Below are 23,460 nucleotides of genomic sequence, written 5' to 3'. Positions count from 1 at the left end.
TGCCCACAGCCCAGAAGGCAATATGATACAGCAGGCGATATGGCAGGCATCAGCAGTAGACTGGATGGCGGGCATGTCAGTGGCAAGAAAAATGCAGTGCACAATGGGTAGTGCCTTTACAATTTGTGCATGTGGACCACTACCCCCTTCATGGCATGTGTGGACGACTACTCCCTTCACAGTGTCTAGGGAACATTACTTAAAGTGCATACTGCAGCATAAATATGACTAAAGTAGCATCCAGGATTTCCCCCATGCTGTAGTACATTTCTACATATTGTAGTTACATAAACATGTACAGTACACTGATCGCAACACACATTACTTATTCTGCCCCCATGCACTTGGTTATTAAAACTGTGAGCATGGCAGTGTATGCTTATCTTTGTCCACAGGGAATATGCAGTAGACATATTTCTCTGCAGCTGAATGCTACTTTGGACATATATCCCCAACTAAATGTACCACAGGGAAATTATCAAACAAGAATTAGCAACACCATTGGGTACTCTTTTCAATCATAGTCTAAGCACTGGCTTTATCCCAGCTGAATGGAAAATAGCCACAGTTATCCCTTTGCACAAAGACGGTGCTTCCGCTGACCCAGGGAACTATAGGCATATTAGCCTGACTAGCCTTATCTGCAAGGCCATGAAGTGAATCATCATGGACCTTATCAACAAAGATATAGGTAATCTCCAAACACTTGACCCTACTCAGTTTGAATTTGTCAAAGGGAGATCATGCCTGTCAAACCTGGTGGACTTTTTTGAGACAGTCACCAGAACTCTGGATGAGGAACTGTGCATGCAGCCTACCTGAATTTGGTCAATGCTTTTGACACTATTCCCCACCCAGGCATTATTGTAAACTCACCCAGCTAGGTATCAAACCTTATATCATTAGGTGGGTCATTAACTGGCTCACCAATATAACCCATACAGTCAAAATAGGGGACTCCACCTTCAGCAGCAGACCTGTAACCAGTGGTGTCCCACAGGGATCAGTCCTGGGACTTCTACTGTAAAGAATCTATTTCTCTGAAGTACAAGCAAAAACTAAAGGTCTGTGGCTGACAAATTTTGCTGATGACTGCAAACTGGGAGTGGTCATAGAATTTCCAAACAATGTCAACATCTTACAAGAGGGTCTTATGCCAACAAATTATTGGTGCCAAAGTCACAGTCTTAAACTCAATGCAAAAAAATGTATTATCATCCCTTTCAGTAAGAGCGATGTTCTGGCTAACTACTACATCAATAGAAACACCCTAAGTATGCACTCAGTGGTTAGAGACCTGGGCACACAGGTTGACAGCAACCTTCCCTTTGATCACCATGTCTCCACAGTGGTAAGAAGGGCATTCTATATTGTTCATCTCATAAGTAAGGGAATTGTCCCCTGAAAAAAGAAGTTATAACCTCCCTGTAGTCTTTCCTCATCAGGCCAATAATTGAGTGCAACGCCCCTTTTGGTATGTACCTTCCTGGCACCTGCAGCAATTGTATAGACCACAAAAGTTCCTCACAAAGAGAATTCAAGGTCTTCAGCATCTGTCCTATGTGGATCTGTTGAAATCGCTGTCACTTTTACTCCTTTTCATACAGCCTACTCAGAAACGATCTCTGCCTTGCGTATAAGGCAATCTATGACTTTGCTTTATTGGAAATGCTGCATATCTTTAAGTCCAATGGCTCACTGGTTACTCGTTCTAAAGACCTTAACCTGGTATGTGACATTAACAGAACCTGCTGGAGGGACAGATTTGTCTCCCAGAGGATACCGCACCTGTGGAACAGACTCCCAATTCATGTTAAGCAGACCACCTCTTTGGTCCTCTTAAAGTGTAATCTGGATGATTGGATGGGTAACTGTAAATTCCCCAGACATTCCACCTGCATCTCTCTTGGACAAGGGCAATACGTGCTGATCATGGAAATAAGGGCAGAACTTGGCTAGGCTTGTAAGGGCCCTAGAGCCATTAGCCTAGTAACGTCCTATGACCCCATGATCCCTGCCTTTCCCAGTCCCCTTCTTCCAGTTCTCTTGGGCACCATTTTTCTCCATGTCTGACTTCACTACATGATTATCATACTCTTCCTTTGTCCTTCCTCTACTACTGATCTCATTTCTAGTGTATTGCTCAGAACTGACTTTCACCTTCTTAGTTTCCCAGTAAGCAACATCCATCATCCAGGGATGTAGTCAATTTAATAACTCCTTTCTGTAACTTTGTTTTTCTTAGAGACCCTGCTTTGGCCCCATTACTTTGCCTTTGCCATTTACCTTCTCTCTCCACATACAAAATGTACTATCCCCACAACCCAGCCTAGTCCCTTTGCACTACCTGAACCCTGATTCATCAAAGATGCTGTCCTCACCTTTTCTCCACTGTGTTCCTGCGCTCCATTCCCCTAGATTCCGATTTTTGAACAAGTTGCCCCGTTATTTCTTTCACTGTTTCAGTTTGACCCCATGCGTCCACCTTCTTAATCCAAAGACAAGTCAGCAAATGTACCAAAAATCCTTTCTAAAATTGTGTAGAGTTCACACTGCAATTCCAGCATCTTTCAAGCCTCAGAGTTCCAAACCCACTGCAACATTTGGCAAAGAAGTCCTTCAGAGTAGTTCCAAAATGTTTTAATAGCATTTCATTACTTTTGTTTCATCAACGCACTTATTTTTCTCAGAACAATACTGGCCTCAGTGACTCAGAAGGAAGGTAATACCTTCACAGCTTTCTCTTTGCATAATCCATTTGCTTTTTGATGCCATTGTTCCATTTTGGTATTTAAAATGTTGCTAGGCATCATGTTCATTAGATCTTACAGATGTAGTAATATAGGGTCAGGACTACCGCTATCATGAAGTTGCAGCATATATGCATGGGGGTTCCGGCGTGTAGCTCGCAAGACATTTCCCTGCGAGCTACATCGCCGAAACCAATTGGCTGCAGCAGCAATTTACCATAGAGCAATACGGCTGAATAGCATAGCCACTGCAGCTGTACACTATGTGCAGTAATTCTACAGCTGGTGGCGATCCTTACAGACAGCTGCCCGGTCGTATTCTAGCAGGGATGGCCATACTAGATGTGTACCACGTTCCGTATTCTCATGTAAGGAATGCATTTATTGTATTATTTATAAATAGTACAATAAATGCATTCCTTACATGAGAATACGGACCTCCACCAGCTGTAGAATACACTGAAGAAGGCATTGGTTGCCGAAACCGGTCTGTCTTACCAATAAAGGGCTGTTTTCAGCCAGTTATATGCAACAGAACTAGTATTTTTATTTTTATTTTGTGACTTCTGGATCTCATACTGCTGGCCTTGTGGTATACATTTGAATGGTTTTGGCCGTGCATCAACCTACCTGCATAGCATCATGTTTGGCTATACACAAAACCCTCATGTAAATCTCCAAAAACAGAAACAAGACTGGGGATTCAATTTAAGAAACACCTAAAAATTTATCTATATAGCAAATGTATTTGCTCCTATATCAACCCTAACTAATATCCCCCTATATGTCTTCTTATCTAACTTGCGAATCTATACTTTCATTCATTATGTATCGCCTTCCTCTAAATCCTTTCTCCTCTTTCTGTATTTATACTACCCTATTTAAAAAGTTAATTTTTTTCTCTTAAATACCTTCTATGTAAAAAGAAAAAACTCATGACTCCATAAACAAATTTTTATGATGTTTATTTATCAATATGTACTAAGATACCATCTGTACCTTTGTATTTCTCTTTTCACATCAATGCTATTTGTTCCTTTTATATTAAAGCCTATGTAAATTCTATTTCTGGAGCTTTTCTCCCTGGGCCTCCACTGAAAATGAGCTCACACGCAGATGGACTATCCCTGTTAACAAATGTAAAATAAATAAATAAGGAAGATACTATGTACACTAAAATCATTCCAGTGGAGCAGACACACTACTTAAATTTACCAAAGGATCAGGTATAGGCCATGTTCCCTGCACACAGCTCACATTAAATGCTACGGGAACACTAAAATCATTCCAGTGGAGCAGGCACAGTACATAAAGTCACCAAAGGATCAGATATGGGCCATGTTCCCTGCACACAGCTCACAAAAAATATTATGGGAACACTAAAATCATTCCAGTGGAGCACAGGCAGTGCTTGAAGTCACTAAAGGATCAGGTATGGGCCATGTTCCCTGCACACAGCTCACATAAAACGCTATGGGAACACTGAAATCATTCCAGTGGAGCACAGACACTATTTAAAGTCACCAAATGATCAGGTAAAGGCCATGTTCCATGCACACAGCTCACATAAAATGCTATGGGAACACTAAAATCATTCCAGTGGAGCATAGACAGTACTTAAAGTTACCAAAGGATCAGGTATGGGCCATGTTCCCTGCACACAGATCACAAAAAATGCTATGGGAACACTAAAATCATTCCAGTGGAGCATAGACAGTACTTAAAGTTACCAAAGGATCAGGTATGGGCCATGTTCCTGCACACAGCTCACATAAAACGCTATGGGAACACTAAAAACATTCCAGTGGAGCACAGACAGTACTTAAAGATACCAAAGGATCAGGTATGGGCCATGTTCCTTGAACAAAGCTCACATAAAATGTTATGGGAACACTAAAATCATTCCAGTGGAGCACAGACAGTACTTAAAGTTACCAAAGGATCAGGTATGGGCCATGTTCCCTGCACACAGCTCACATAAAACGCTATGGGGACACTAAAATCATTCAGTGGAGCAAAGACAGTACTTAAAGTCATGAAAGGATCAGGTATGGGCCATGTTCCTTGCACACAGCTCACATAAAATGCTATGTGAACACTAAAATCATTCCAGTGGAGCACAGACAGTACTTAAAGTTACCAAAGGATCAGGTATGGGCCATGTTCCATGCACACAGCTCACATAAAACACTATGGGAAGACTAAAATCATTCCAGTGGAGCACAGACACAGTACTTAAAGTTACCAAAAGATCAGGTATGGGCCATGTTCCCAGCACACAGCTCACATAAAATGCTATGGGAACACTAAAATCATTCCAGTGGAGCACAGACAGTACTTAAAGTTACCAAAGGATCAGGTATGGGCCATGTTCCATGCACACAGCTCACATAAAATGCTATGGGAACACTAAAATCATTCCAGTGGAGCACAGACACAGTACTTAAAGTTACCAAAGGATCAGGTATGGGCCATGTTCCCTGCACACAGCTCACATAAAATGCTATGGGAAAACTAAAATCATTCCAGTGGAGCACAGACACTGCATAAAGTTACCAAAGAATCAGGTATGGGCCATGTTGCCTGCACACAGCTCACATAAAATGCTATGGGAACACTAAAATCATTCCAGTGGAGCACAGACAGTACTTAAAGTTACCAAAGGATCAGGTATGGGCCATGTTCCCTGCACACAGCTCACATAAAATGCTATGGGAACACTAAAATCATTCCATTGGAGCACAGACAGTACTTAAAGTTACCAAAGGATAAGGTATGGGCCATGTTCCCTGCACACCTCTTACATAAAATGCTATGGGAGTGCTAAAATCATTCCAGTGGAGCACAGACAGTACTAAAAGTTAACAAAAGATCAAGTATGGGCCATACTCCCTGCACAGAGCTCACATGAAATGCTAAGGGAACACTAAAATCATTCCAGTGGAGCACAGACAGTACTTAAAGTCACCAAAGATCAGGTATGGGCCATGTTCCCTGCACACAGCTCACATAAAACGCTATGGGAACACTAACATCATTCCAGTGGAGCACAGACAGTACTTAAAGTCACCAAAAGGTCAGGTAGGGGTCATGCTTCCTGCACACAGCTCAAACAAAATGCTATGGCCACACTAAAATCATTTCAGTGGAGCACAGACAGTATTTAAAGTTACCAAAGGATCAGGTATGGGCCATGTTCCCTGCACACAGCTCACATAAAATGCTATGGGAACACTAAAATCATTCCAGTGGAGCACAAACAGTACTTAAAGTTACCAAAGGATCAGGTATGGGCCATGTTCCCTGCACACAGCTCACTTAAAATGCTATGGGAGCACTAAAATGATTCCACTGGAGCAGACACAGTACTTAAAGTAACCAAAGGATCAGGTATGGGCCATGTTCCCTGCACACAGCTCACATAAAATGCTATGGGAAAACTAAAATCATTCCAGTGGAGCACATACAGTACGTAATGTTACCAAAAGATCAGGAATAGGCCATGTTCCCTGCACACAGCTCACATAAAATGCTACTGGAAAACTAAATCATTCCAGTATAGCATAGACACAGTACTTAAATTTACCAAAAGATCAGGTATGGGCCATGTTCCTTGCACACAGCTCACATAAAATGCTATGGGAACACTAAAATCATTCCAGTGGAGCACAGACAGTACTTAAAGTTACCAAAGGATCAGGTATGGGTCATGCTCCCTGATTACAGCTTACATAAAATGCTATGGGAATATTAAAATCATTACAGTGAAGCACAGACACTGCCTAAAGTTACAAAAGAACCAGGTATGGGCCATGTTACCTGCACACAGCTCACATAAAATGCTATGGGAACACTAAAATCATTCCAGTGGAGCACAGACAGTACTTAAAGTTACCAAAGGATCAGGTATGGGCCATGTTCCCTGCACACAGCTCACATAAAATGCTATGGGAACACTAAAATCATTCCAGTGGAGCACAGACAGTACTTAAAGTCACCAAAGGATCAGGTATGGGCCATGTTCCCTGCACACAGCTCACATAAAATGCTATGGGAACACTAAAATCATTCCAGTGGAGCACAGACAGTACTTAAAGTTACCAAAGGATCAGGTATGGGCCATGTTCCTGCACACAGCTCACATAAAATGCTATGGGAACACTAAAATCATTCCAGTGGAGCACAGACAGTACTTAAAGTTACCAAAGCATCAGGTTTGGGCCATGTTCCATGCACACAGCTCACATAAAATGCTATGGGAACACTAAAATCATTCCAGTGGAGCACAGACAGTACTTAAAGTTACCAAAGGATCAGGTATGGGCCATGTTCCTTGCACACAGCTCACATAAAATGCTATGGGAACACTAAAATCATTCCAGTGGAGCACAGACACAGTACTTAAAGTTACCAAAGGATCAGGTATGGGCCATGTTCCCTGCACACAGCTCACATAAAATGCTATGGGAACACTAAAATCATTCCACTGGAGCACAGACAGTACTTAAAGTCAGCAAAGGATCAGGTATGGGCCATGTTCCTTCCACACAGCTCACATAAAATGCTATGGGAACAATAAAATCATTCCAGTGGAGCACAGACAGTACATAAAGTTACCAACGGATCAGGTATGATTCATGTTCCCTGCACACAGCTCACATAAAACGCTATGGGAACACTAAAATCATTCCAGTGGAGCACAGACACAGTCCTTAAAGTCACCAAATAATCAGGTATTGGGCCATGTTCCCTGCACACAGCTCACATAAAATGCTATGGGAACACTAAAATCATTCCAGTGGAGCACAGACAGTACTTAAAGTAACCAAAGGATCAGGTATGGGCCATGATCCCTGCACACAGCTCACATAAAATGCTATGGGAACACTAAAATCATTCCAGTGGAGCACAGACAGTACTTAAAGTCACCAAAGGATCAGGTATGGGCCATGTTCCCTGCACACAGCTCACATAAAATGCTATGGGAACACTAAAATCATTCCAGTGGAGCACAGACAGTACTTAAAGTTACCAAAGGATCAGGTATGGGCCATGTTCCCTGCACACAGCTCACATAAAATGCTATGGGAACACTAAAATCATTCCAGTGGAGCACAGACAGTACTTAAAGTCACCAAAGGATCAGGTATGGGCCATGTTCCCTGCACACAGCTCACATAAAATGCTATGGGAACACTAAAATCATTCCAGTGGAGCACAGACAGTACTTAAAGTCACCAAAGGATCAGGTATGGGCCACATTCCCGACACACAGCTCACATAAAACGCTATGGGAACACTAAAATCATTCCACTGGAGCACAGACAGTATTAACGTCACCAAATGATCAGGTATGGGCCATGTTCCCTGCACACAGCTCACATAAAACGCTATGGGAACAATAAAATCATTCCACTGGAGCACAGACAGTACTTAACATCACAAAAGGATCAGGTATGAGCCATGGTCCCTGCACACAGCTCACATAAAACACTATGGGAACACTAAAATCATTCCAGTGGAACACAGACAGTACTTAAAGATATCAAAGATTCAGGTATGGGCCATTTTCCCGGCACACAGCTCACATAAAACTCTATGGGAACACTAAAATCATTCCAGTGGAGTACACAGACAGCACTTAAAGTTACCAAATGATCCGGTATGGGCCATGTTACCTGCACACAGCTCACATAAAATGTTATGGGAACACTAAAATCCTTCCAGTGGAGCACAGGCAGTACTTGAAGTCACCAAAGGATCAGGTATGGGCCATGTTCTCTCCACACAGCTCACATAAAATGCTATGGGAACACTAAAATCCTTCCAGTGGAGCACAGGCAGTACTTGAAGTCACCAAATGATCAGGTATGGGCCATGTTCCCTGCACACAGCTCACATAAAATGCTATGGGAACACTAAAATCATTAAAGTGGAGCACAGACAGTACTTAAAGATACCAAAGGATCAGGTATGGGCCATGTTCCTTGCACACACCTCACATAAAATGCTATGGAAACACTAAAATCATTCCAGTGGAGCAGAGACAGTACTTAAACTTACTAAGGGATCAGGTATGGGCATGTTACCTGCACACAGCTCACATAAAACGCTATGGGGACACTAAAATCATTCAGTGGAGCACAGACAGTACTTAAAGTTACCAAAGCATCAGGTTTGAGCCATGTTCCATGCACACGGCTCACATAAAATGCTATGGGAACACTAAATTCATTCTAGTGGAGCACAGACAGTACTTAAAGTTACCAAAGCATCAGGTTTGAGCCATGTTCCATGCACACGGCTCACATAAAATGCTATGGGAACACTAAATTCATTCCAGTGGAGCACAGACAGTACTTAAAGTTACCAAAGCATCAGGTATGGGCCATGTTCCATGCACACAGCTCACATAAAATGCTATGGGAACACTAAATTCATTCCAGTGGAGCACAGACAGTACTTAAAGTTACCAAAGGATCAGGTATGGGCCATGTTCCCTGCACACAGCTCACATAAAATGCTATGGGAACACTAAAATCATTCCAGTGGAGCACAGACAGTACTTAAAGTTACCAAAGGATCAGGTATGGGCCATGTTCCCTGCACACAGCTCACATAAAATGCTATGGGAACACTAAAATCATTCCAGTGGAGCACAGACAGTACTTAAAGTTACCAAAGGATCAGGTATGGGCCATGTTCCCTGCACACAGCTCACATAAAATGCTATGGGAACACTAAAATCATTCCAGTGGAGCACAGACAGTACTTAAAGTTACCAAAGGATCAGGTATGGGCCATGTTCCCTGCACACAGCTCACATAAAATGCTATGGGAACACTAAAATCATTCCAGTGGAGCACAGACAGTACTTAAAGTCACCAAATAATCAGGTATTGGGCCATGTTCTCTGCACATAGCTCACAATAAATGCTATGGGAACACTAAAATCATGCCAGTGGAGCACAGACAGTACTTAAAGTCACCAAAGGATCAGGTATGGGCCATGTTCCCTGCACACAGCTCACATAAAATGTTATGGGAACACCAAAATCATTCCACTGGAGCATAGACAGTACTTAACGTCACCAAAGGATCAGGTATGGGCCATGTTTCCTGCACACAGCTCACATAAAATGCAAAGGGAACAATAAAATCATTCCAGTGGAGCACAGACAGTACTTAAAGTTACCAAAGGATCAGGTATGGGCCATGATCTCTGCACACAGCTCACATAAAACACTATGGGAATATTAAAACTATTTCAGTGAAGCACAGACAGTACTTTAAAAGTCACCAAAGGATCAGGTATGGGCCACATTCCTGACACACAGCTCACATAAAACGCTATGGGAACACTAAAATCATTCCACTGGAGCACAGACAGTATTAACATCACCAAATGATCAGGTATGGGCCATGTTCCCTGCACACAGCTCACATAAAATGCTATGGGAACAATAAAATCATTCCAGTGGAGCACAGACAGTACTTAAAGTTACCAAAGGATCAGGTATGGGCCATGTTCCCTGCACACAGCTCACATAAAATGCTATGGGAACACTAAAATCATTCCAGTGGAGCACAGACAGTACTTAAAGTTACCAAAGGATCAGGTATGGGCCATGTTCCCTGCACACAGCTCACATAAAATGCTATGGGAACACTAAAATCATTCCAGTGGAGCACAGACAGTACTTAAAGTTACCAAAGGATCAGGTATGGGCCATGTTCCCTGCACACAGCTCACATAAAATGCTATGGGAACACTAAAATCATTCCAGTGGAGCACAGACAGTACTTAAAGTCACCAAAGGATCAGGTATGGGCCATGTTCCCTGCACACAGCTCACATAAAATGCTATGGGAACACTAAAATCATTCCAGTGGAGCACAGACAGTACTTAAAGTTACCAAAGGATCAGGTATGGGCCATGTTCCTGCACACAGCTCACATAAAATGCTATGGGAACACTAAAATCATTCCAGTGGAGCACAGACAGTACTTAAAGTTACCAAAGGATCAGGTATGGGCCATGTTCCCTGCACACAGCTCACATAAAATGCTATGGGAACACTAAAATCATTCCAGTGGAGCACAGACAGTACTTAAAGTTACCAAAGGATCAGGTATGGGCCCATGTTCCTGCACACAGCTCACATAAAATGCTATGGGAACACTAAAATCATTCCAGTGGAGCACAGACAGTACTTAAAGTTACCAAAGGATCAGGTATGGGCCATGTTCCTGCACACAGCTCACATAAAATGCTATGGGAACACTAAAATCATTCCAGTGGAGCACAGACAGTACTTAAAGTTACCAAAGGATCAGGTATGGGCCATGTTCCCTGCACACAGCTCACATAAAATGCTATGGGAACACTAAAATCATTCCAGTGGAGCACAGACAGTACTTAAAGTTACCAAAGGATCAGGTATGGGCCATGTTCCTGCACACAGCTCACATAAAATGCTATGGGAACACTAAAATCATTCCAGTGGAGCACAGACAGTACTTAAAGTTACCAAAGGATCAGGTATGGGCCATGTTCCCTGCACACAGCTCACATAAAATGCTATGGGAACACTAAAATCATTCCAGTGGAGCACAGACAGTACTTAAAGTTACCAAAGCATCAGGTATGGGCCATGTTCCCTGCACACAGCTCACATAAAATGCTATGGGAACACTAAAATCATTCCAGTGGAGCACAGACAGTACTTAAAGTTACCAAAGGATCAGGTATGGGCCATGTTCCCTGCACACAGCTCACATAAAATGCTATGGGAACACTAAAATCATTCCAGTGGAGCAGAGACAGTACTTAAAGTTACTAAAGGATCAGGTATACTTGCACACAGCTCACATAAAACGCTATGCGGACACTAAAATCATTTAGTGGAGCAAAGACAGTACTTAAAGTTACCAAAGGATCAGGTATGGGCCATGTTCCCTGCACACAGCTCACATAAAATGCTATGGGAACACTAAAATCATTCCAGTGGAGCACAGACAGTACTTAAAGTTACCAAAGGATCAGGTATGGGCCATGTTCCCTGCACACAGCTCACATAAAATGCTATGGGAACACTAAAATCATTCCAGTGGAGCACAGACAGTACTTAAAGTCACCAAAGGATCAGGTATGGGCCATGTTCCCTGCACACAGCTCACATAAAATGCTATGGGAACACTAAAATCATTCCAGTGGAGCACAGACAGTACTTAAAGTTACCAAAGGATCAGGTATGGGCCATGTTCCCTGCACACAGCTCACATAAAATGCTATGGGAACACTAAAATCATTCCAGTGGAGCACAGACAGTACTTAAAGTTACCAAAGGATCAGGTATGGGCCATGTTCCTGCACACAGCTCACATAAAATGCTATGGGAACACTAAAATCATTCCAGTGGAGCACAGACAGTACTTAAAGTTACCAAAGGATCAGGTATGGGCCATGTTCCCTGCACACAGCTCACATAAAATGCTATGGGAACACTAAAATCATTCCAGTGGAGCACAGACAGTACTTAAAGTTACCAAAGGATCAGGTATGGGCCATGTTCCCTGCACACAGCTCACATAAAATGCTATGGGAACACTAAAATCATTCCAGTGGAGCACAGACAGTACTTAAAGTTACCAAAGGATCAGGTATGGGCCATGTTCCCTGCACACAGCTCACATAAAATGCTATGGGAACACTAAAATCATTCCAGTGGAGCACAGACAGTACTTAAAGTTACCAAAGGATCAGGTATGGGCCATGTTCCCTGCACACAGCTCACATAAAATGCTATGGGAACACTAAAATCATTCCAGTGGAGCACAGACAGTACTTAAAGTTACCAAAGGATCAGGTATGGGCCATGTTCCCTGCACACAGCTCACATAAAATGCTATGGGAACACTAAAATCATTCCAGTGGAGCACAGACAGTACTTAAAGTTACCAAAGGATCAGGTATGGGCCATGTTCCCTGCACACAGCTCACATAAAATGCTATGGGAACACTAAAATCATTCCAGTGGAGCACAGACAGTACTTAAAGTTACCAAAGGATCAGGTATGGGCCATGTTCCCTGCACACAGCTCACATAAAATGCTATGGGAACACTAAAATCATTCCAGTGGAGCACAGACAGTACTTAAAGTTACCAAAGGATCAGGTATGGGCCATGTTCCCTGCACACAGCTCACATAAAATGCTATGGGAACACTAAAATCATTCCAGTGGAGCACAGACAGTACTTAAAGTTACCAAAGGATCAGGTATGGGCCATGTTCCCTGCACACAGCTCACATAAAATGCTATGGGAACACTAAAATCATTCCAGTGGAGCACAGACAGTACTTAAAGTTACCAAAGGATCAGGTATGGCCATGTTCCCTGCACACAGCTCACATAAAATGCTATGGGAACACTAAAATCATTCCAGTGGAGCACAGACAGTACTTAACATTACCAAAGGATCAGGTATGGGCCATGTTTCCTGCACACAGCTCACATAAAATGCTATGGGAACACTAAAATCATTCCAGTGGAGCACAGACAGTACTTAAAGTTACCAAAGGATCAGGTACGGGCCATGTTCCTGTGCACAGCTCACATAAAATGCTATGGGAACACTAAAATCATTCCAGTGGAGCACAGACAGTACTTAAAGTTACCAAAGGATCAGGTATGGGCCATGTTCCCTGCACACAGCTCACATAAAATGCTATGGGAACACTAAAATCATTCCAGTGGAGCACAGACAGTACTTAAAGTTACCAAAGGATCAGGTATGGGCCATGTTCCCTGCACACAGCTCACATAAAATGCTATGGGAACACTAAAATCATTCCAGTGGAGCACAGACAGTACTTAAAGTTACCAAAGGATCAGGTATGGGCCATGTTCCCTGCACACAGCTCACATAAAACACTATGGGAACACTAAAATCATTCCAGTGGAGCACAGACAGTACTTAAAGTTACCAAAGGATCAGGTATGGGCCATGTTCCCTGCACACAGCTCACATAAAATGCTATGGGAACACTAAAATCATTCCAGTGGAGCACAGACAGTACTTAAAGTTACCAAAGGATCAGGTATGGGCCATGTTCCCTGCACACAGCTCACATAAAATGCTATGGGAACACTAAAATCATTCCAGTGGAGCACAGACAGTACTTAAAGTTACCAAAGGATCAGGTATGGGCCATGTTCCCTGCACACAGCTCACATAAAATGCTATGGGAACACTAAAATCATTCCAGTGGAGCACAGACAGTACTTAAAGTTACCAAAGGATCAGGTATGGGCCATGTTCCCTGCACACAGCTCACATAAAATGCTATGGGAACACTAAAATCATTCCAGTGGAGCACAGACAGTACTTAAAGTTACCAAAGGATCAGGTATGGGCCATGTTCCCTGCACACAGCTCACATAAAATGCTATGGGAACACTAAAATCATTCCAGTGGAGCACAGACAGTACTTAAAGTTACCAAAGGATCAGGTATGGGCCATGTTCCCTGCACACAGCTCACATAAAATGCTATGGGAACACTAAAATCATTCCAGTGGAGCACAGACAGTACTTAAAGTTACCAAAGGATCAGGTATGGGCCATGTTCCTGGCACACAGCTCACATAAAATGCTATGTGAACAATAAAATCATTCCAGTGGAGCAGACACAGTACTTAAAGTTACCAAAGCATCAGGTATGGGCCATGTTCCCTGCACACAACTCACATAAAATGATATGGGAACACTAAAATCATTCAGTGGAGCACAGACAGTACTTAAAGTCACCAAAGATCAGGTATGTGCCATGTTCTCTGCACACAGCTCACATAAAACACTAGGGGAACACTAAAATCATTCCAGTAGAGCACAGACAGTACATAAAGATAACAAAGGATCAGGTATGGGCCATATTCCCTGTACACAGCTCATATAAAATGCTATGGAAAAAATAAAATCATTTCAGTGGAGCACAGACAGTACTTAAAGTTAGCAAAGATCAGGTATGGGCCATGCTTCATGCACACAGCTCACATAAAATGCTATGGGAACACTAAAATAATTCCAGTGGAGCAGAGACAGTACTTAAAGTTACCAAAGGATCAGGTATGGGCCATGTTCCCTGCACATAGCTCATATAAAATGATATGGGAACACTAAAATCATTCCATTGGAGCACAGACAGTAGTTAAAGTTACCAAAGGATCAGGTATGGGCCATGTTCCCTGCACATAGCTCACATAAAATGCTATGGGAACACTAAAATCATTCCAGTGGAGCACAGACAGTACTTAAAGTCACCAAAGGATCAGGTATTGGGCCATGTTCTCTGCACATAGCTCACATAAAATGCTATGGGAACACTAAAATCATTCCAGTGGAGCACAGACAGTACTTAAAGTTACCAAAGGATCAGGTATGGGCCATGTTCCCTGCACACAGCTCACATAAAATGCTATGGGAACACTAAAATCATTCCAGTGGAGCACAGACAGTACTTAAAGTTACCAAAGGATCAGGTATGGGCCATGTACCTGCACACAGCTCACATAAAATGCTATGGGAACACTAAAATCATTCCAGTGGAGCACAGACAGTACTTAAAGTTACCAAAGCATCAGGTATGGGCCATGTTCCCTGCACACAGCTCACATAAAATGCTATGGGAACACTAAAATCATTCCAGTGGAGCACAGACAGTACTTAAAGTTACCAAAGGATCAGGTATGGGCCATGTTCCCTGCACACAGCTCACATAAAATGCTATGGGAACACTAAAATCATTCCAGTGGAGCACAGACAGTACTTAAAGTTACCAAAGGATCAGGTATGGGCCATGTTCCCTGCACACAGCTCACATAAAATGCTATGGGAACACTAAAATCATTCCAGTGGAGCACAGACAGTACTTAAAGTTACCAAAGGATCAGGTATGGGCCATGTTCCCTGCACACAGCTCACATAAAATGCTATGGGAACACTAAAATCATTCCAGTGGAGCACAGACAGTACTTAAAGTTACCAAAGGATCCGGTATGGGCCATGTTCTTTGCATACAGCTCACATAAAAAACTATGGGAACACTAAAATCATTCCAGTGGAACACAGACAGTAATTAAAGTTACCAAAGGATCAGGTATGGGCCATGTTCCTGTACACAGCTCACATAAAATGCTATGGGAACACTAAAATCATTCCAGTGGAGCACAGACAGTACTTAAAGTCACCAAAGGATCAGGTATGGGCCATGTTCCCTGCACACAGCTCACATAAAATGCTATGGGAACACTAAAATCATTCCAGTGGAGCACAGACAGTACTTAAAGTTACCAAAGGATCAGGTATGGGCCATGTTCCCTGCACACAGCTCACATAAAATGCTATGGGAACACTAAAATCATTCCAGTGGAGCACAGACAGTACTTAAAGTTACCAAAGGATCAGGTATGGGCCATGTTCCCTGCACACAGCTCACATAAAATGCTATGGGAACACTAAAATCATTCCAGTGGAGCACAGACAGTACTTAAAGTTACCAAAGGATCAGGTATGGGCCATGTTCCCTGCACACAGCTCACATAAAATGCTATGGGAACACTAAAATCATTCCAGTGGAGCACAGACAGTACTTAAAGTTACCAAAGGATCAGGTATGGGCCATGTTCCCTGCACACAGCTCACATAAAATGCTATGGGAACACTAAAATCATTCCAGTGGAGCACAGACAGTACTTAAAGTTACCAAAGGATCAGGTATGGGCCATGTTCCCTGCACACAGCTCACATAAAATGCTATGGGAACACTAAAATCATTCCAGTGGAGCACAGACAGTACTTAAAGTTACCAAAGGATCAGGTATGGGCCATGTTCCCTGCACACAGCTCACATAAAATGCTATGGGAACACTAAAATCATTCCAGTGGAGCACAGACAGTACTTAAAGTTACCAAAGGATCAGGTATGGGCCATGTTCCCTGCACACAGCTCACATAAAATGCTATGGGAACACTAAAATCATTCCAGTGGAGCACAGACAGTACTTAAAGTTACCAAAGGATCAGGTATGGGCCATGTTCCCTGCACACAGCTCACATAAAATGCTATGGGAACACTAAAATCATTCCAGTGGAGCACAGACAGTACTTAAAGTTACCAAAGGATCAGGTATGGGCCATGTTCCCTGCACACAGCTCACATAAAATGCTATGGGAACACTAAAATCATTCCAGTGGAGCACAGACAGTACTTAAAGTTACCAAAGGATCAGGTATGGGCCATGTTCCCTGCACACAGCTCACATAAAATGCTATGGGAACACTAAAATCATTCCAGTGGAGCACAGACAGTACTTAAAGTTACCAAAGGATCAGGTATGGGCCATGTTCCCTGCACACAGCTCACATAAAATGCTATGGGAACACTAAAATCATTCCAGTGGAGCACAGACAGTACTTAAAGTTACCAAAGGATCAGGTATGGGCCATGTTCCCTGCACACAGCTCACATAAAATGCTATGGGAACACTAAAATCATTCCAGTGGAGCACAGACAGTACTTAAAGTTACCAAAGGATCAGGTATGGGCCATGTTCCCTGCACACAGCTCACATAAAATGCTATGGGAACACTAAAATCATTCCAGTGGAGCACAGACAGTACTTAAAGTTACCAAAGGATCAGGTATGGGCCATGTTCCCTGCACACAGCTCACATAAAATGCTATGGGAACACTAAAATCATTCCAGTGGAGCACAGACAGTACTTAAAGTTACCAAAGGATCAGGTATGGGCCATGTTCCCTGCACACAGCTCACATAAAATGCTATGGGAACACTAAAATCATTCCAGTGGAGCACAGACAGTACTTAAAGTTACCAAAGGATCAGGTATGGGCCATGTTCCCTGCACACAGCTCACATAAAATGCTATGGGAACACTAAAATCATTCCAGTGGAGCACAGACAGTACTTAAAGTTACCAAAGGATCAGGTATGGGCCATGTTCCCTGCACACAGCTCACATAAAATGCTATGGGAACACTAAAATCATTCCAGTGGAGCACAGACAGTAATTAAAAGTCACCAAAGGATCAGGTATGGGCCATGTTCCCTGCACACAGCTCACATAAAATGCTATGGGAACACTAAAATCATTCCAGTGGAGCACAGACAGTACTTAAAGTTACCAAAGGATCAGGTATGGGCCATGTTCCCTGCACACAGCTCACATAAAATGCTATGGGAACACTAAAATCATTCCAGTGGAGCACAGACAGTACTTAAAGTTACCAAAGGATCAGGTATGGGCCATTTTCCCTGCACACAGCTCACATAAAATGCTATGGGAACACTAAAATCATTCCAGTGGAGCACAGACAGTACTTAAAGTTACCAAAGGATCAGGTATGGGCCATGTTCCCTGCACACAGCTCACATAAAATGCTATGGGAACACTAAAATCATTCCAGTGGAGCACAGACAGTACTTAAAGTTACCAAAGGATCAGGTATGGGCCATGTTCCCTGCACACAGCTCACATAAAATGCTATGGGAACACTAAAATCATTCCAGTGGAGCACAGACAGTACTTAAAGTTACCAAAGGATCAGGTATGGGCCATGTTCCCTGCACACAGCTCACATAAAATGCTATGGGAACACTAAAATCATTCCAGTGGAGCACAGACAGTTCTTAAAGTACCCAAAGCATCAGCTATGGCCCATGTTCCTGCACACAGCTCACATAAAATGCTATGGGAACACTAAAATCATTCCAGTGGAGCACAGACAGTACTTAAAGATACCAAAGGATCAGGTATGGGCCATGTTCCTGCACACAGCTCACATAAAATGCTATGGGAACACTAAAATCATTCCAGTGGAGCACAGACAGTACTTAAAGTTACCAAAGGATCAGGTATGGGCCATGTTCCCTGCACACAGCTCACATAAAATGCTATGGGAACACTAAAATCATTCCAGTGGAGCACAGACAGTACTTAAAGTTACCAAAGGATCAGGTATGGGCCATGTTCCTGCACACAGCTCACATAAAATGCTATGGGAACACTAAAATCATTCCAGTGGAGCACAGACAGTACTTAAAGTCACCAAAGGATCAGGTATGGGCCATGTTCCCTGCACACAGCTCACATAAAATGCTATGGGAACACTAAAATCATTCCAGTGGAGCACAGACAGTACTTAAAGTTACCAAAGCATCAGGTATGGGCCATGTTCCATGCACACAGCTCACATAAAATGCTATGGGAACACTAAAATCATTCCAGTGGAGCACAGACAGTACTTAAAGTTACCAAAGGATCAGGTATGGGCCATGTTCCCTGCACACAGCTCACATAAAATGCTATGGGAACACTAAAATCATTCCAGTGGAGCACAGACAGTACTTAAAGTTACCAAAGGATCAGGTATGGGCCATGTTCCTGCACACAGCTCACATAAAATGCTATGGGAACACTAAAATCATTCCAGTGGAGCACAGACAGTACTTAAAGTTACCAAAAGATCAGGTATGGGCCATGTTCCCTGCACACAGCTCACATAAAATGCTATGGGAACACTAAAATCATTCCAGTGGAGCACAGACAGTACTAAAAGTCACGAAAGGCTCAGGTATGGGCCATGTTATTGCACACAGCTCCAGTAAATGCTATGGGAACACTAAAATCATTCCAGTGCAGCACAGACAGTATTTAAAGTTACCAAAGGATCAGGTATGGCCATGTTCCTGCACACAGCTCACATAAAATGCTATGGGAACACTAAAATCATTCCAGTGGAGCACAGACAGTACTTAAAGTTACCAAAGGATCAGGTATGGGCCATGTTCCCTGCACACAGCTCACATAAAATGCTATGGGAACACTAAAATCATTCCAGTGGAGCACAGACAGTACTTAAAGTTACCAAAGGATCAGGTATGGGCCATGTTCCCTGCACACAGCTCACATAAAACGCTATGGGAACACTAAAATCATTCCAGTGGAGCACAGACAGTACTTAAAGTTACCAAAAGATCAGGTATGGGCCATGTTCCCTGCACACAGCTCACATAAAATGCTATGGGAACACTAAAATCATTCCAGTGGAGCACAGACAGTACTTAAAGTCACGAAAGGCTCAGGTATGGGCCATGTTATTGCACACAGCTCCAGTAAATGCTATGGGAACACTAAAATCATTCCAGTGGAGCACAGACAGTACTTAAAGTTACCAAAGGATCAGGTATGGGCCATGTTCCCTGCACACAGCTCACATAAAATGCTATGGGAACACTAAAATCATTCCAGTGGAGCACAGACAGTACTTAAAGTTACCAAAGGATCAGGTATGGGCCATGTTCCTGTGCACAGCTCACATGAAAACCTATGGGAACATTAAAATCATTCCAGTGGAGCACAGACAGTACTTAAAGTTACCAAAGGATCAGGTATGGGCCATGTTCCTGCACACAGCTCACATAAAATGCTATGGGAACACTAAAATCATTCCAGTGGAGCACAGACAGTACTTAAAGTTACCAAAGGATCAGGTATGGGCCATGTTCCTGCACACAGCTCACATAAAATGCTATGGGAACACTAAAATCATTCCAGTGGAGCACAGACAGTACTTAAAGTCACCAAAGGATCAGGTATGGGCCATGTTCTTGCACACAGCTCCAACAAATGCTATGGGAACACTAAAATCATTCCAGTGGAGCACAGACAGTACTTAAAGTTACCAAAGGATCAGGTATGGGCCATGTTCCTGGCACACAGCTCACATAAAATGCTATGGGAACACTAAAATCATTCCAGTGGAGCACAAACAGTACTTAAACTTACCAAATGATCAGGTATGGGCCATGTTCCCTGCACACAGCTCACATAAAATGCTATGGGAACACTAAAATCATTCCAGTGGAGCACAGACAGTACTTAAAGTTACCAAAGCATCAGGTATGGGCCATGTTCCCTGCACACAGCTCACATAAAATGCTATGGGAACACTAAAATCATTCCAGTGGAGCACAGACAGTACTTAAAGTTACCAAAGGATCAGGTATGGGCCATGTTCCCTGCACACAGCTCACATAAAATGCTATGGGAACACTAAAATCATTCCAGTGGAGCACAGACAGTACTTAAAGTTACCAAAGGATCAGGTATGGGCCATGTTCCCTGCACACAGCTCACATAAAATGCTATGGGAACACTAAAATCATTCCAGTGGAGCACAGACAGTACTTAAAGTTACCAAAGGATCAGGTATGGGCCATGTTCCTGCACACAGCTCACATAAAATGCTATGGGAACACTAAAATCATTCCAGTGGAGCACAGACAGTACTTAAAGTTACCAAAGGATCAGGTATGGGCCATGTTCCCTGCACACAGCTCACATAAAATGCTATGGGAACACTAAAATCATTCCAGTGGAGCACAGACAGTACTTAAAGTTACCAAAGGATCAGGTATGGGCCATGTTCCCTGCACACAGCTCACATAAAATGCTATGGGAACACTAAAATCATTCCAGTGGAGCACAGACAGTACTTAAAGTTACCAAAGGATCAGGTATGGGCCATGTTCCTGCACACAGCTCACATAAAATGCTATGGGAACACTAAAATCATTCCAGTGGAGCACAGACAGTACTTAAAGTTACCAAAGGATCAGGTATGGGCCATGTTCCCTGCACACAGCTCACATAAAATGCTATGGGAACACTAAAATCATTCCAGTGGAGCACAGACAGTACTTAAAGTTACCAAAGGATCAGGTATGGGCCATGTTCCCTGCACACAGCTCACATAAAATGCTATGGGAACACTAAAATCATTCCAGTGGAGCACAGACAGTACTTAAAGTTACCAAAGGATCAGGTATGGGCCATGTTCCCTGCACACAGCTCACATAAAATGCTATGGGAACACTAAAATCATTCCAGGGGAGCACAGACAGTACTAAAAGTCACGAAAGGCTCAGGTATGGGCCATGTTATTGCACACAGCTCCAACAAATGCTATGGGAACACTAAAATCATTCCAGTGCAGCACAGACAGTATTTAAAGTTACCAAAGGATCAGGAATGGCCATGTTCCCTGCACACAGCTCACATAAAATGCTATGGGAACACTAAAATCATTCCAGTGGAGCACAGACAGTACTTAAAGTTACCAAAAGATCAGGTATGGGCCATGTTTCCTGCACACAGCTCACATAAAATGCTATGGGAACACTAAAATCATTCCAGTGGAGCACAGACAGTACTTAAAGTTACCAAAGGATCAGGTATGGGCCATGTTCCCTGCACACAGCTCACATAAAATGCTATGGGAACACTAAAATCATTCCAGTGGAGCACAGACAGTACTTAAAGTCACCAAAGGATCAGGTATGGGCCATGTTCCATGCACACGGCTCACATAAAATGCTATGGGAAGACTAAAATGATTCAACTGGAGAATACACAGTACTTAAAGTTACCAAAGGATCCGGTATGGGCCATGTTCTTTGCATACAGCTCACATAAAAAACTATGGGAACACTAAAATCATTCCAGTGGAACACAGACAGTAATTAAAGTTGCCAAAAGATCAGGTATGGGCCATGTTCCCTGCACACAGCTCACATAAAATGCTATGGGAACACTAAAATCATTCCAGTGGAGCACAGACAGTACTTAAAGTTACCAAAGGATCAGGTATGGGCCATGTTCCTGCACACAGCTCACATAAAATGCTATGGGAACACTAAAATCATTCTAGTGGAGCACAGACAATACTTACTGTTACCAAAGGATCAGGTATGGGCAATGTTCCCTGCACACAGCTCACATAAAATGCTATGGGAACACTAAAATAATTCCTGTGGAGCACAGCCAGTACTTAAAGTTACCAAAAGAGCAGGTATGGGCCATGTTCACTGCACACACCTCTCATAAAATGCTATGGGAACGCTAACATCATTCCAGTGGAGCACAGACAATACTTAAAGTCACCAAAGGATCAGGTATGGGTCATGTTCCCTGCTCACTTAAAATGCTATGAGGACTTTTTCCATATGGATATGTTTACAGGAGACAGGCAAAATGAAAGGATGATTACATTAATGAGCATTATCATAGAAAGCGGTACCGCAGTGAGGTCTTTAATTGTTAAAATAAATTAAGGGAAATTGGCCAAATGGGAAAAACTCAGGATTGCTGAAGGATATATATGCTCATGCATGTGGAATCTAAGAAAAGAAGTCTCAGATGTAGTTGAAGTTCCAGATGTTGACTGGAAAAGGGTGGGGAGAAGTGTAGGCTCTAATGATGACAGCCATTCAGTGGTTCTGAATGAATGCTGGAAAATTCACTCAGTTTGCCTCAAGACCAACATTGGTGAACAGAGGGAATGCACACATCAGGATGTACTGTCCAACTTTTGTGTAATAGTGAGGCTGAATAAAAGCTGGGGCAAAAGAGAAGGGAAGAAGAGGAAAATATGCACAAGGATATGTCAAGCAGGAGAGGAGAGAAACAGCTGATCGAGGCCTAGTTGCTGAAATGGACAGATTTTGCTAACACTCGTCTCACAGCATTTTGGATTCTTCTGTATTCAAAGATTACCTCTTCCCAGATTGCTGCCGTGTACCTAAGCATTCAAAGATAATCTCCTTTACAGCATACTTAAAATT

General features: G+C 42.8%; 1 protein-coding gene across 1 annotated transcript in view; it reads right to left on the bottom strand.

Annotated features, from left to right (window-relative positions):
- The window catches only part of LOC122808896 (potassium voltage-gated channel subfamily D member 1-like), a 426,806-nt gene that overhangs the window by 178,694 nt on the left and 224,652 nt on the right, over positions 1-23,460 (bottom strand). The gene's annotated exons all lie outside the window — the stretch shown is intronic.

This window comes from Protopterus annectens, chromosome 8.part0, assembly GCF_019279795.1.
Source record: "Protopterus annectens isolate FY-2018-M chromosome 8.part0, PAN1.0, whole genome shotgun sequence".
In the NCBI taxonomy this organism is placed as follows: Eukaryota; Metazoa; Chordata; order Ceratodontiformes; family Protopteridae; genus Protopterus; species Protopterus annectens.
The sequence above is the reverse complement of the archived record's forward strand: the minus strand, read 5'-3'. Positions and strand labels throughout refer to the sequence as shown.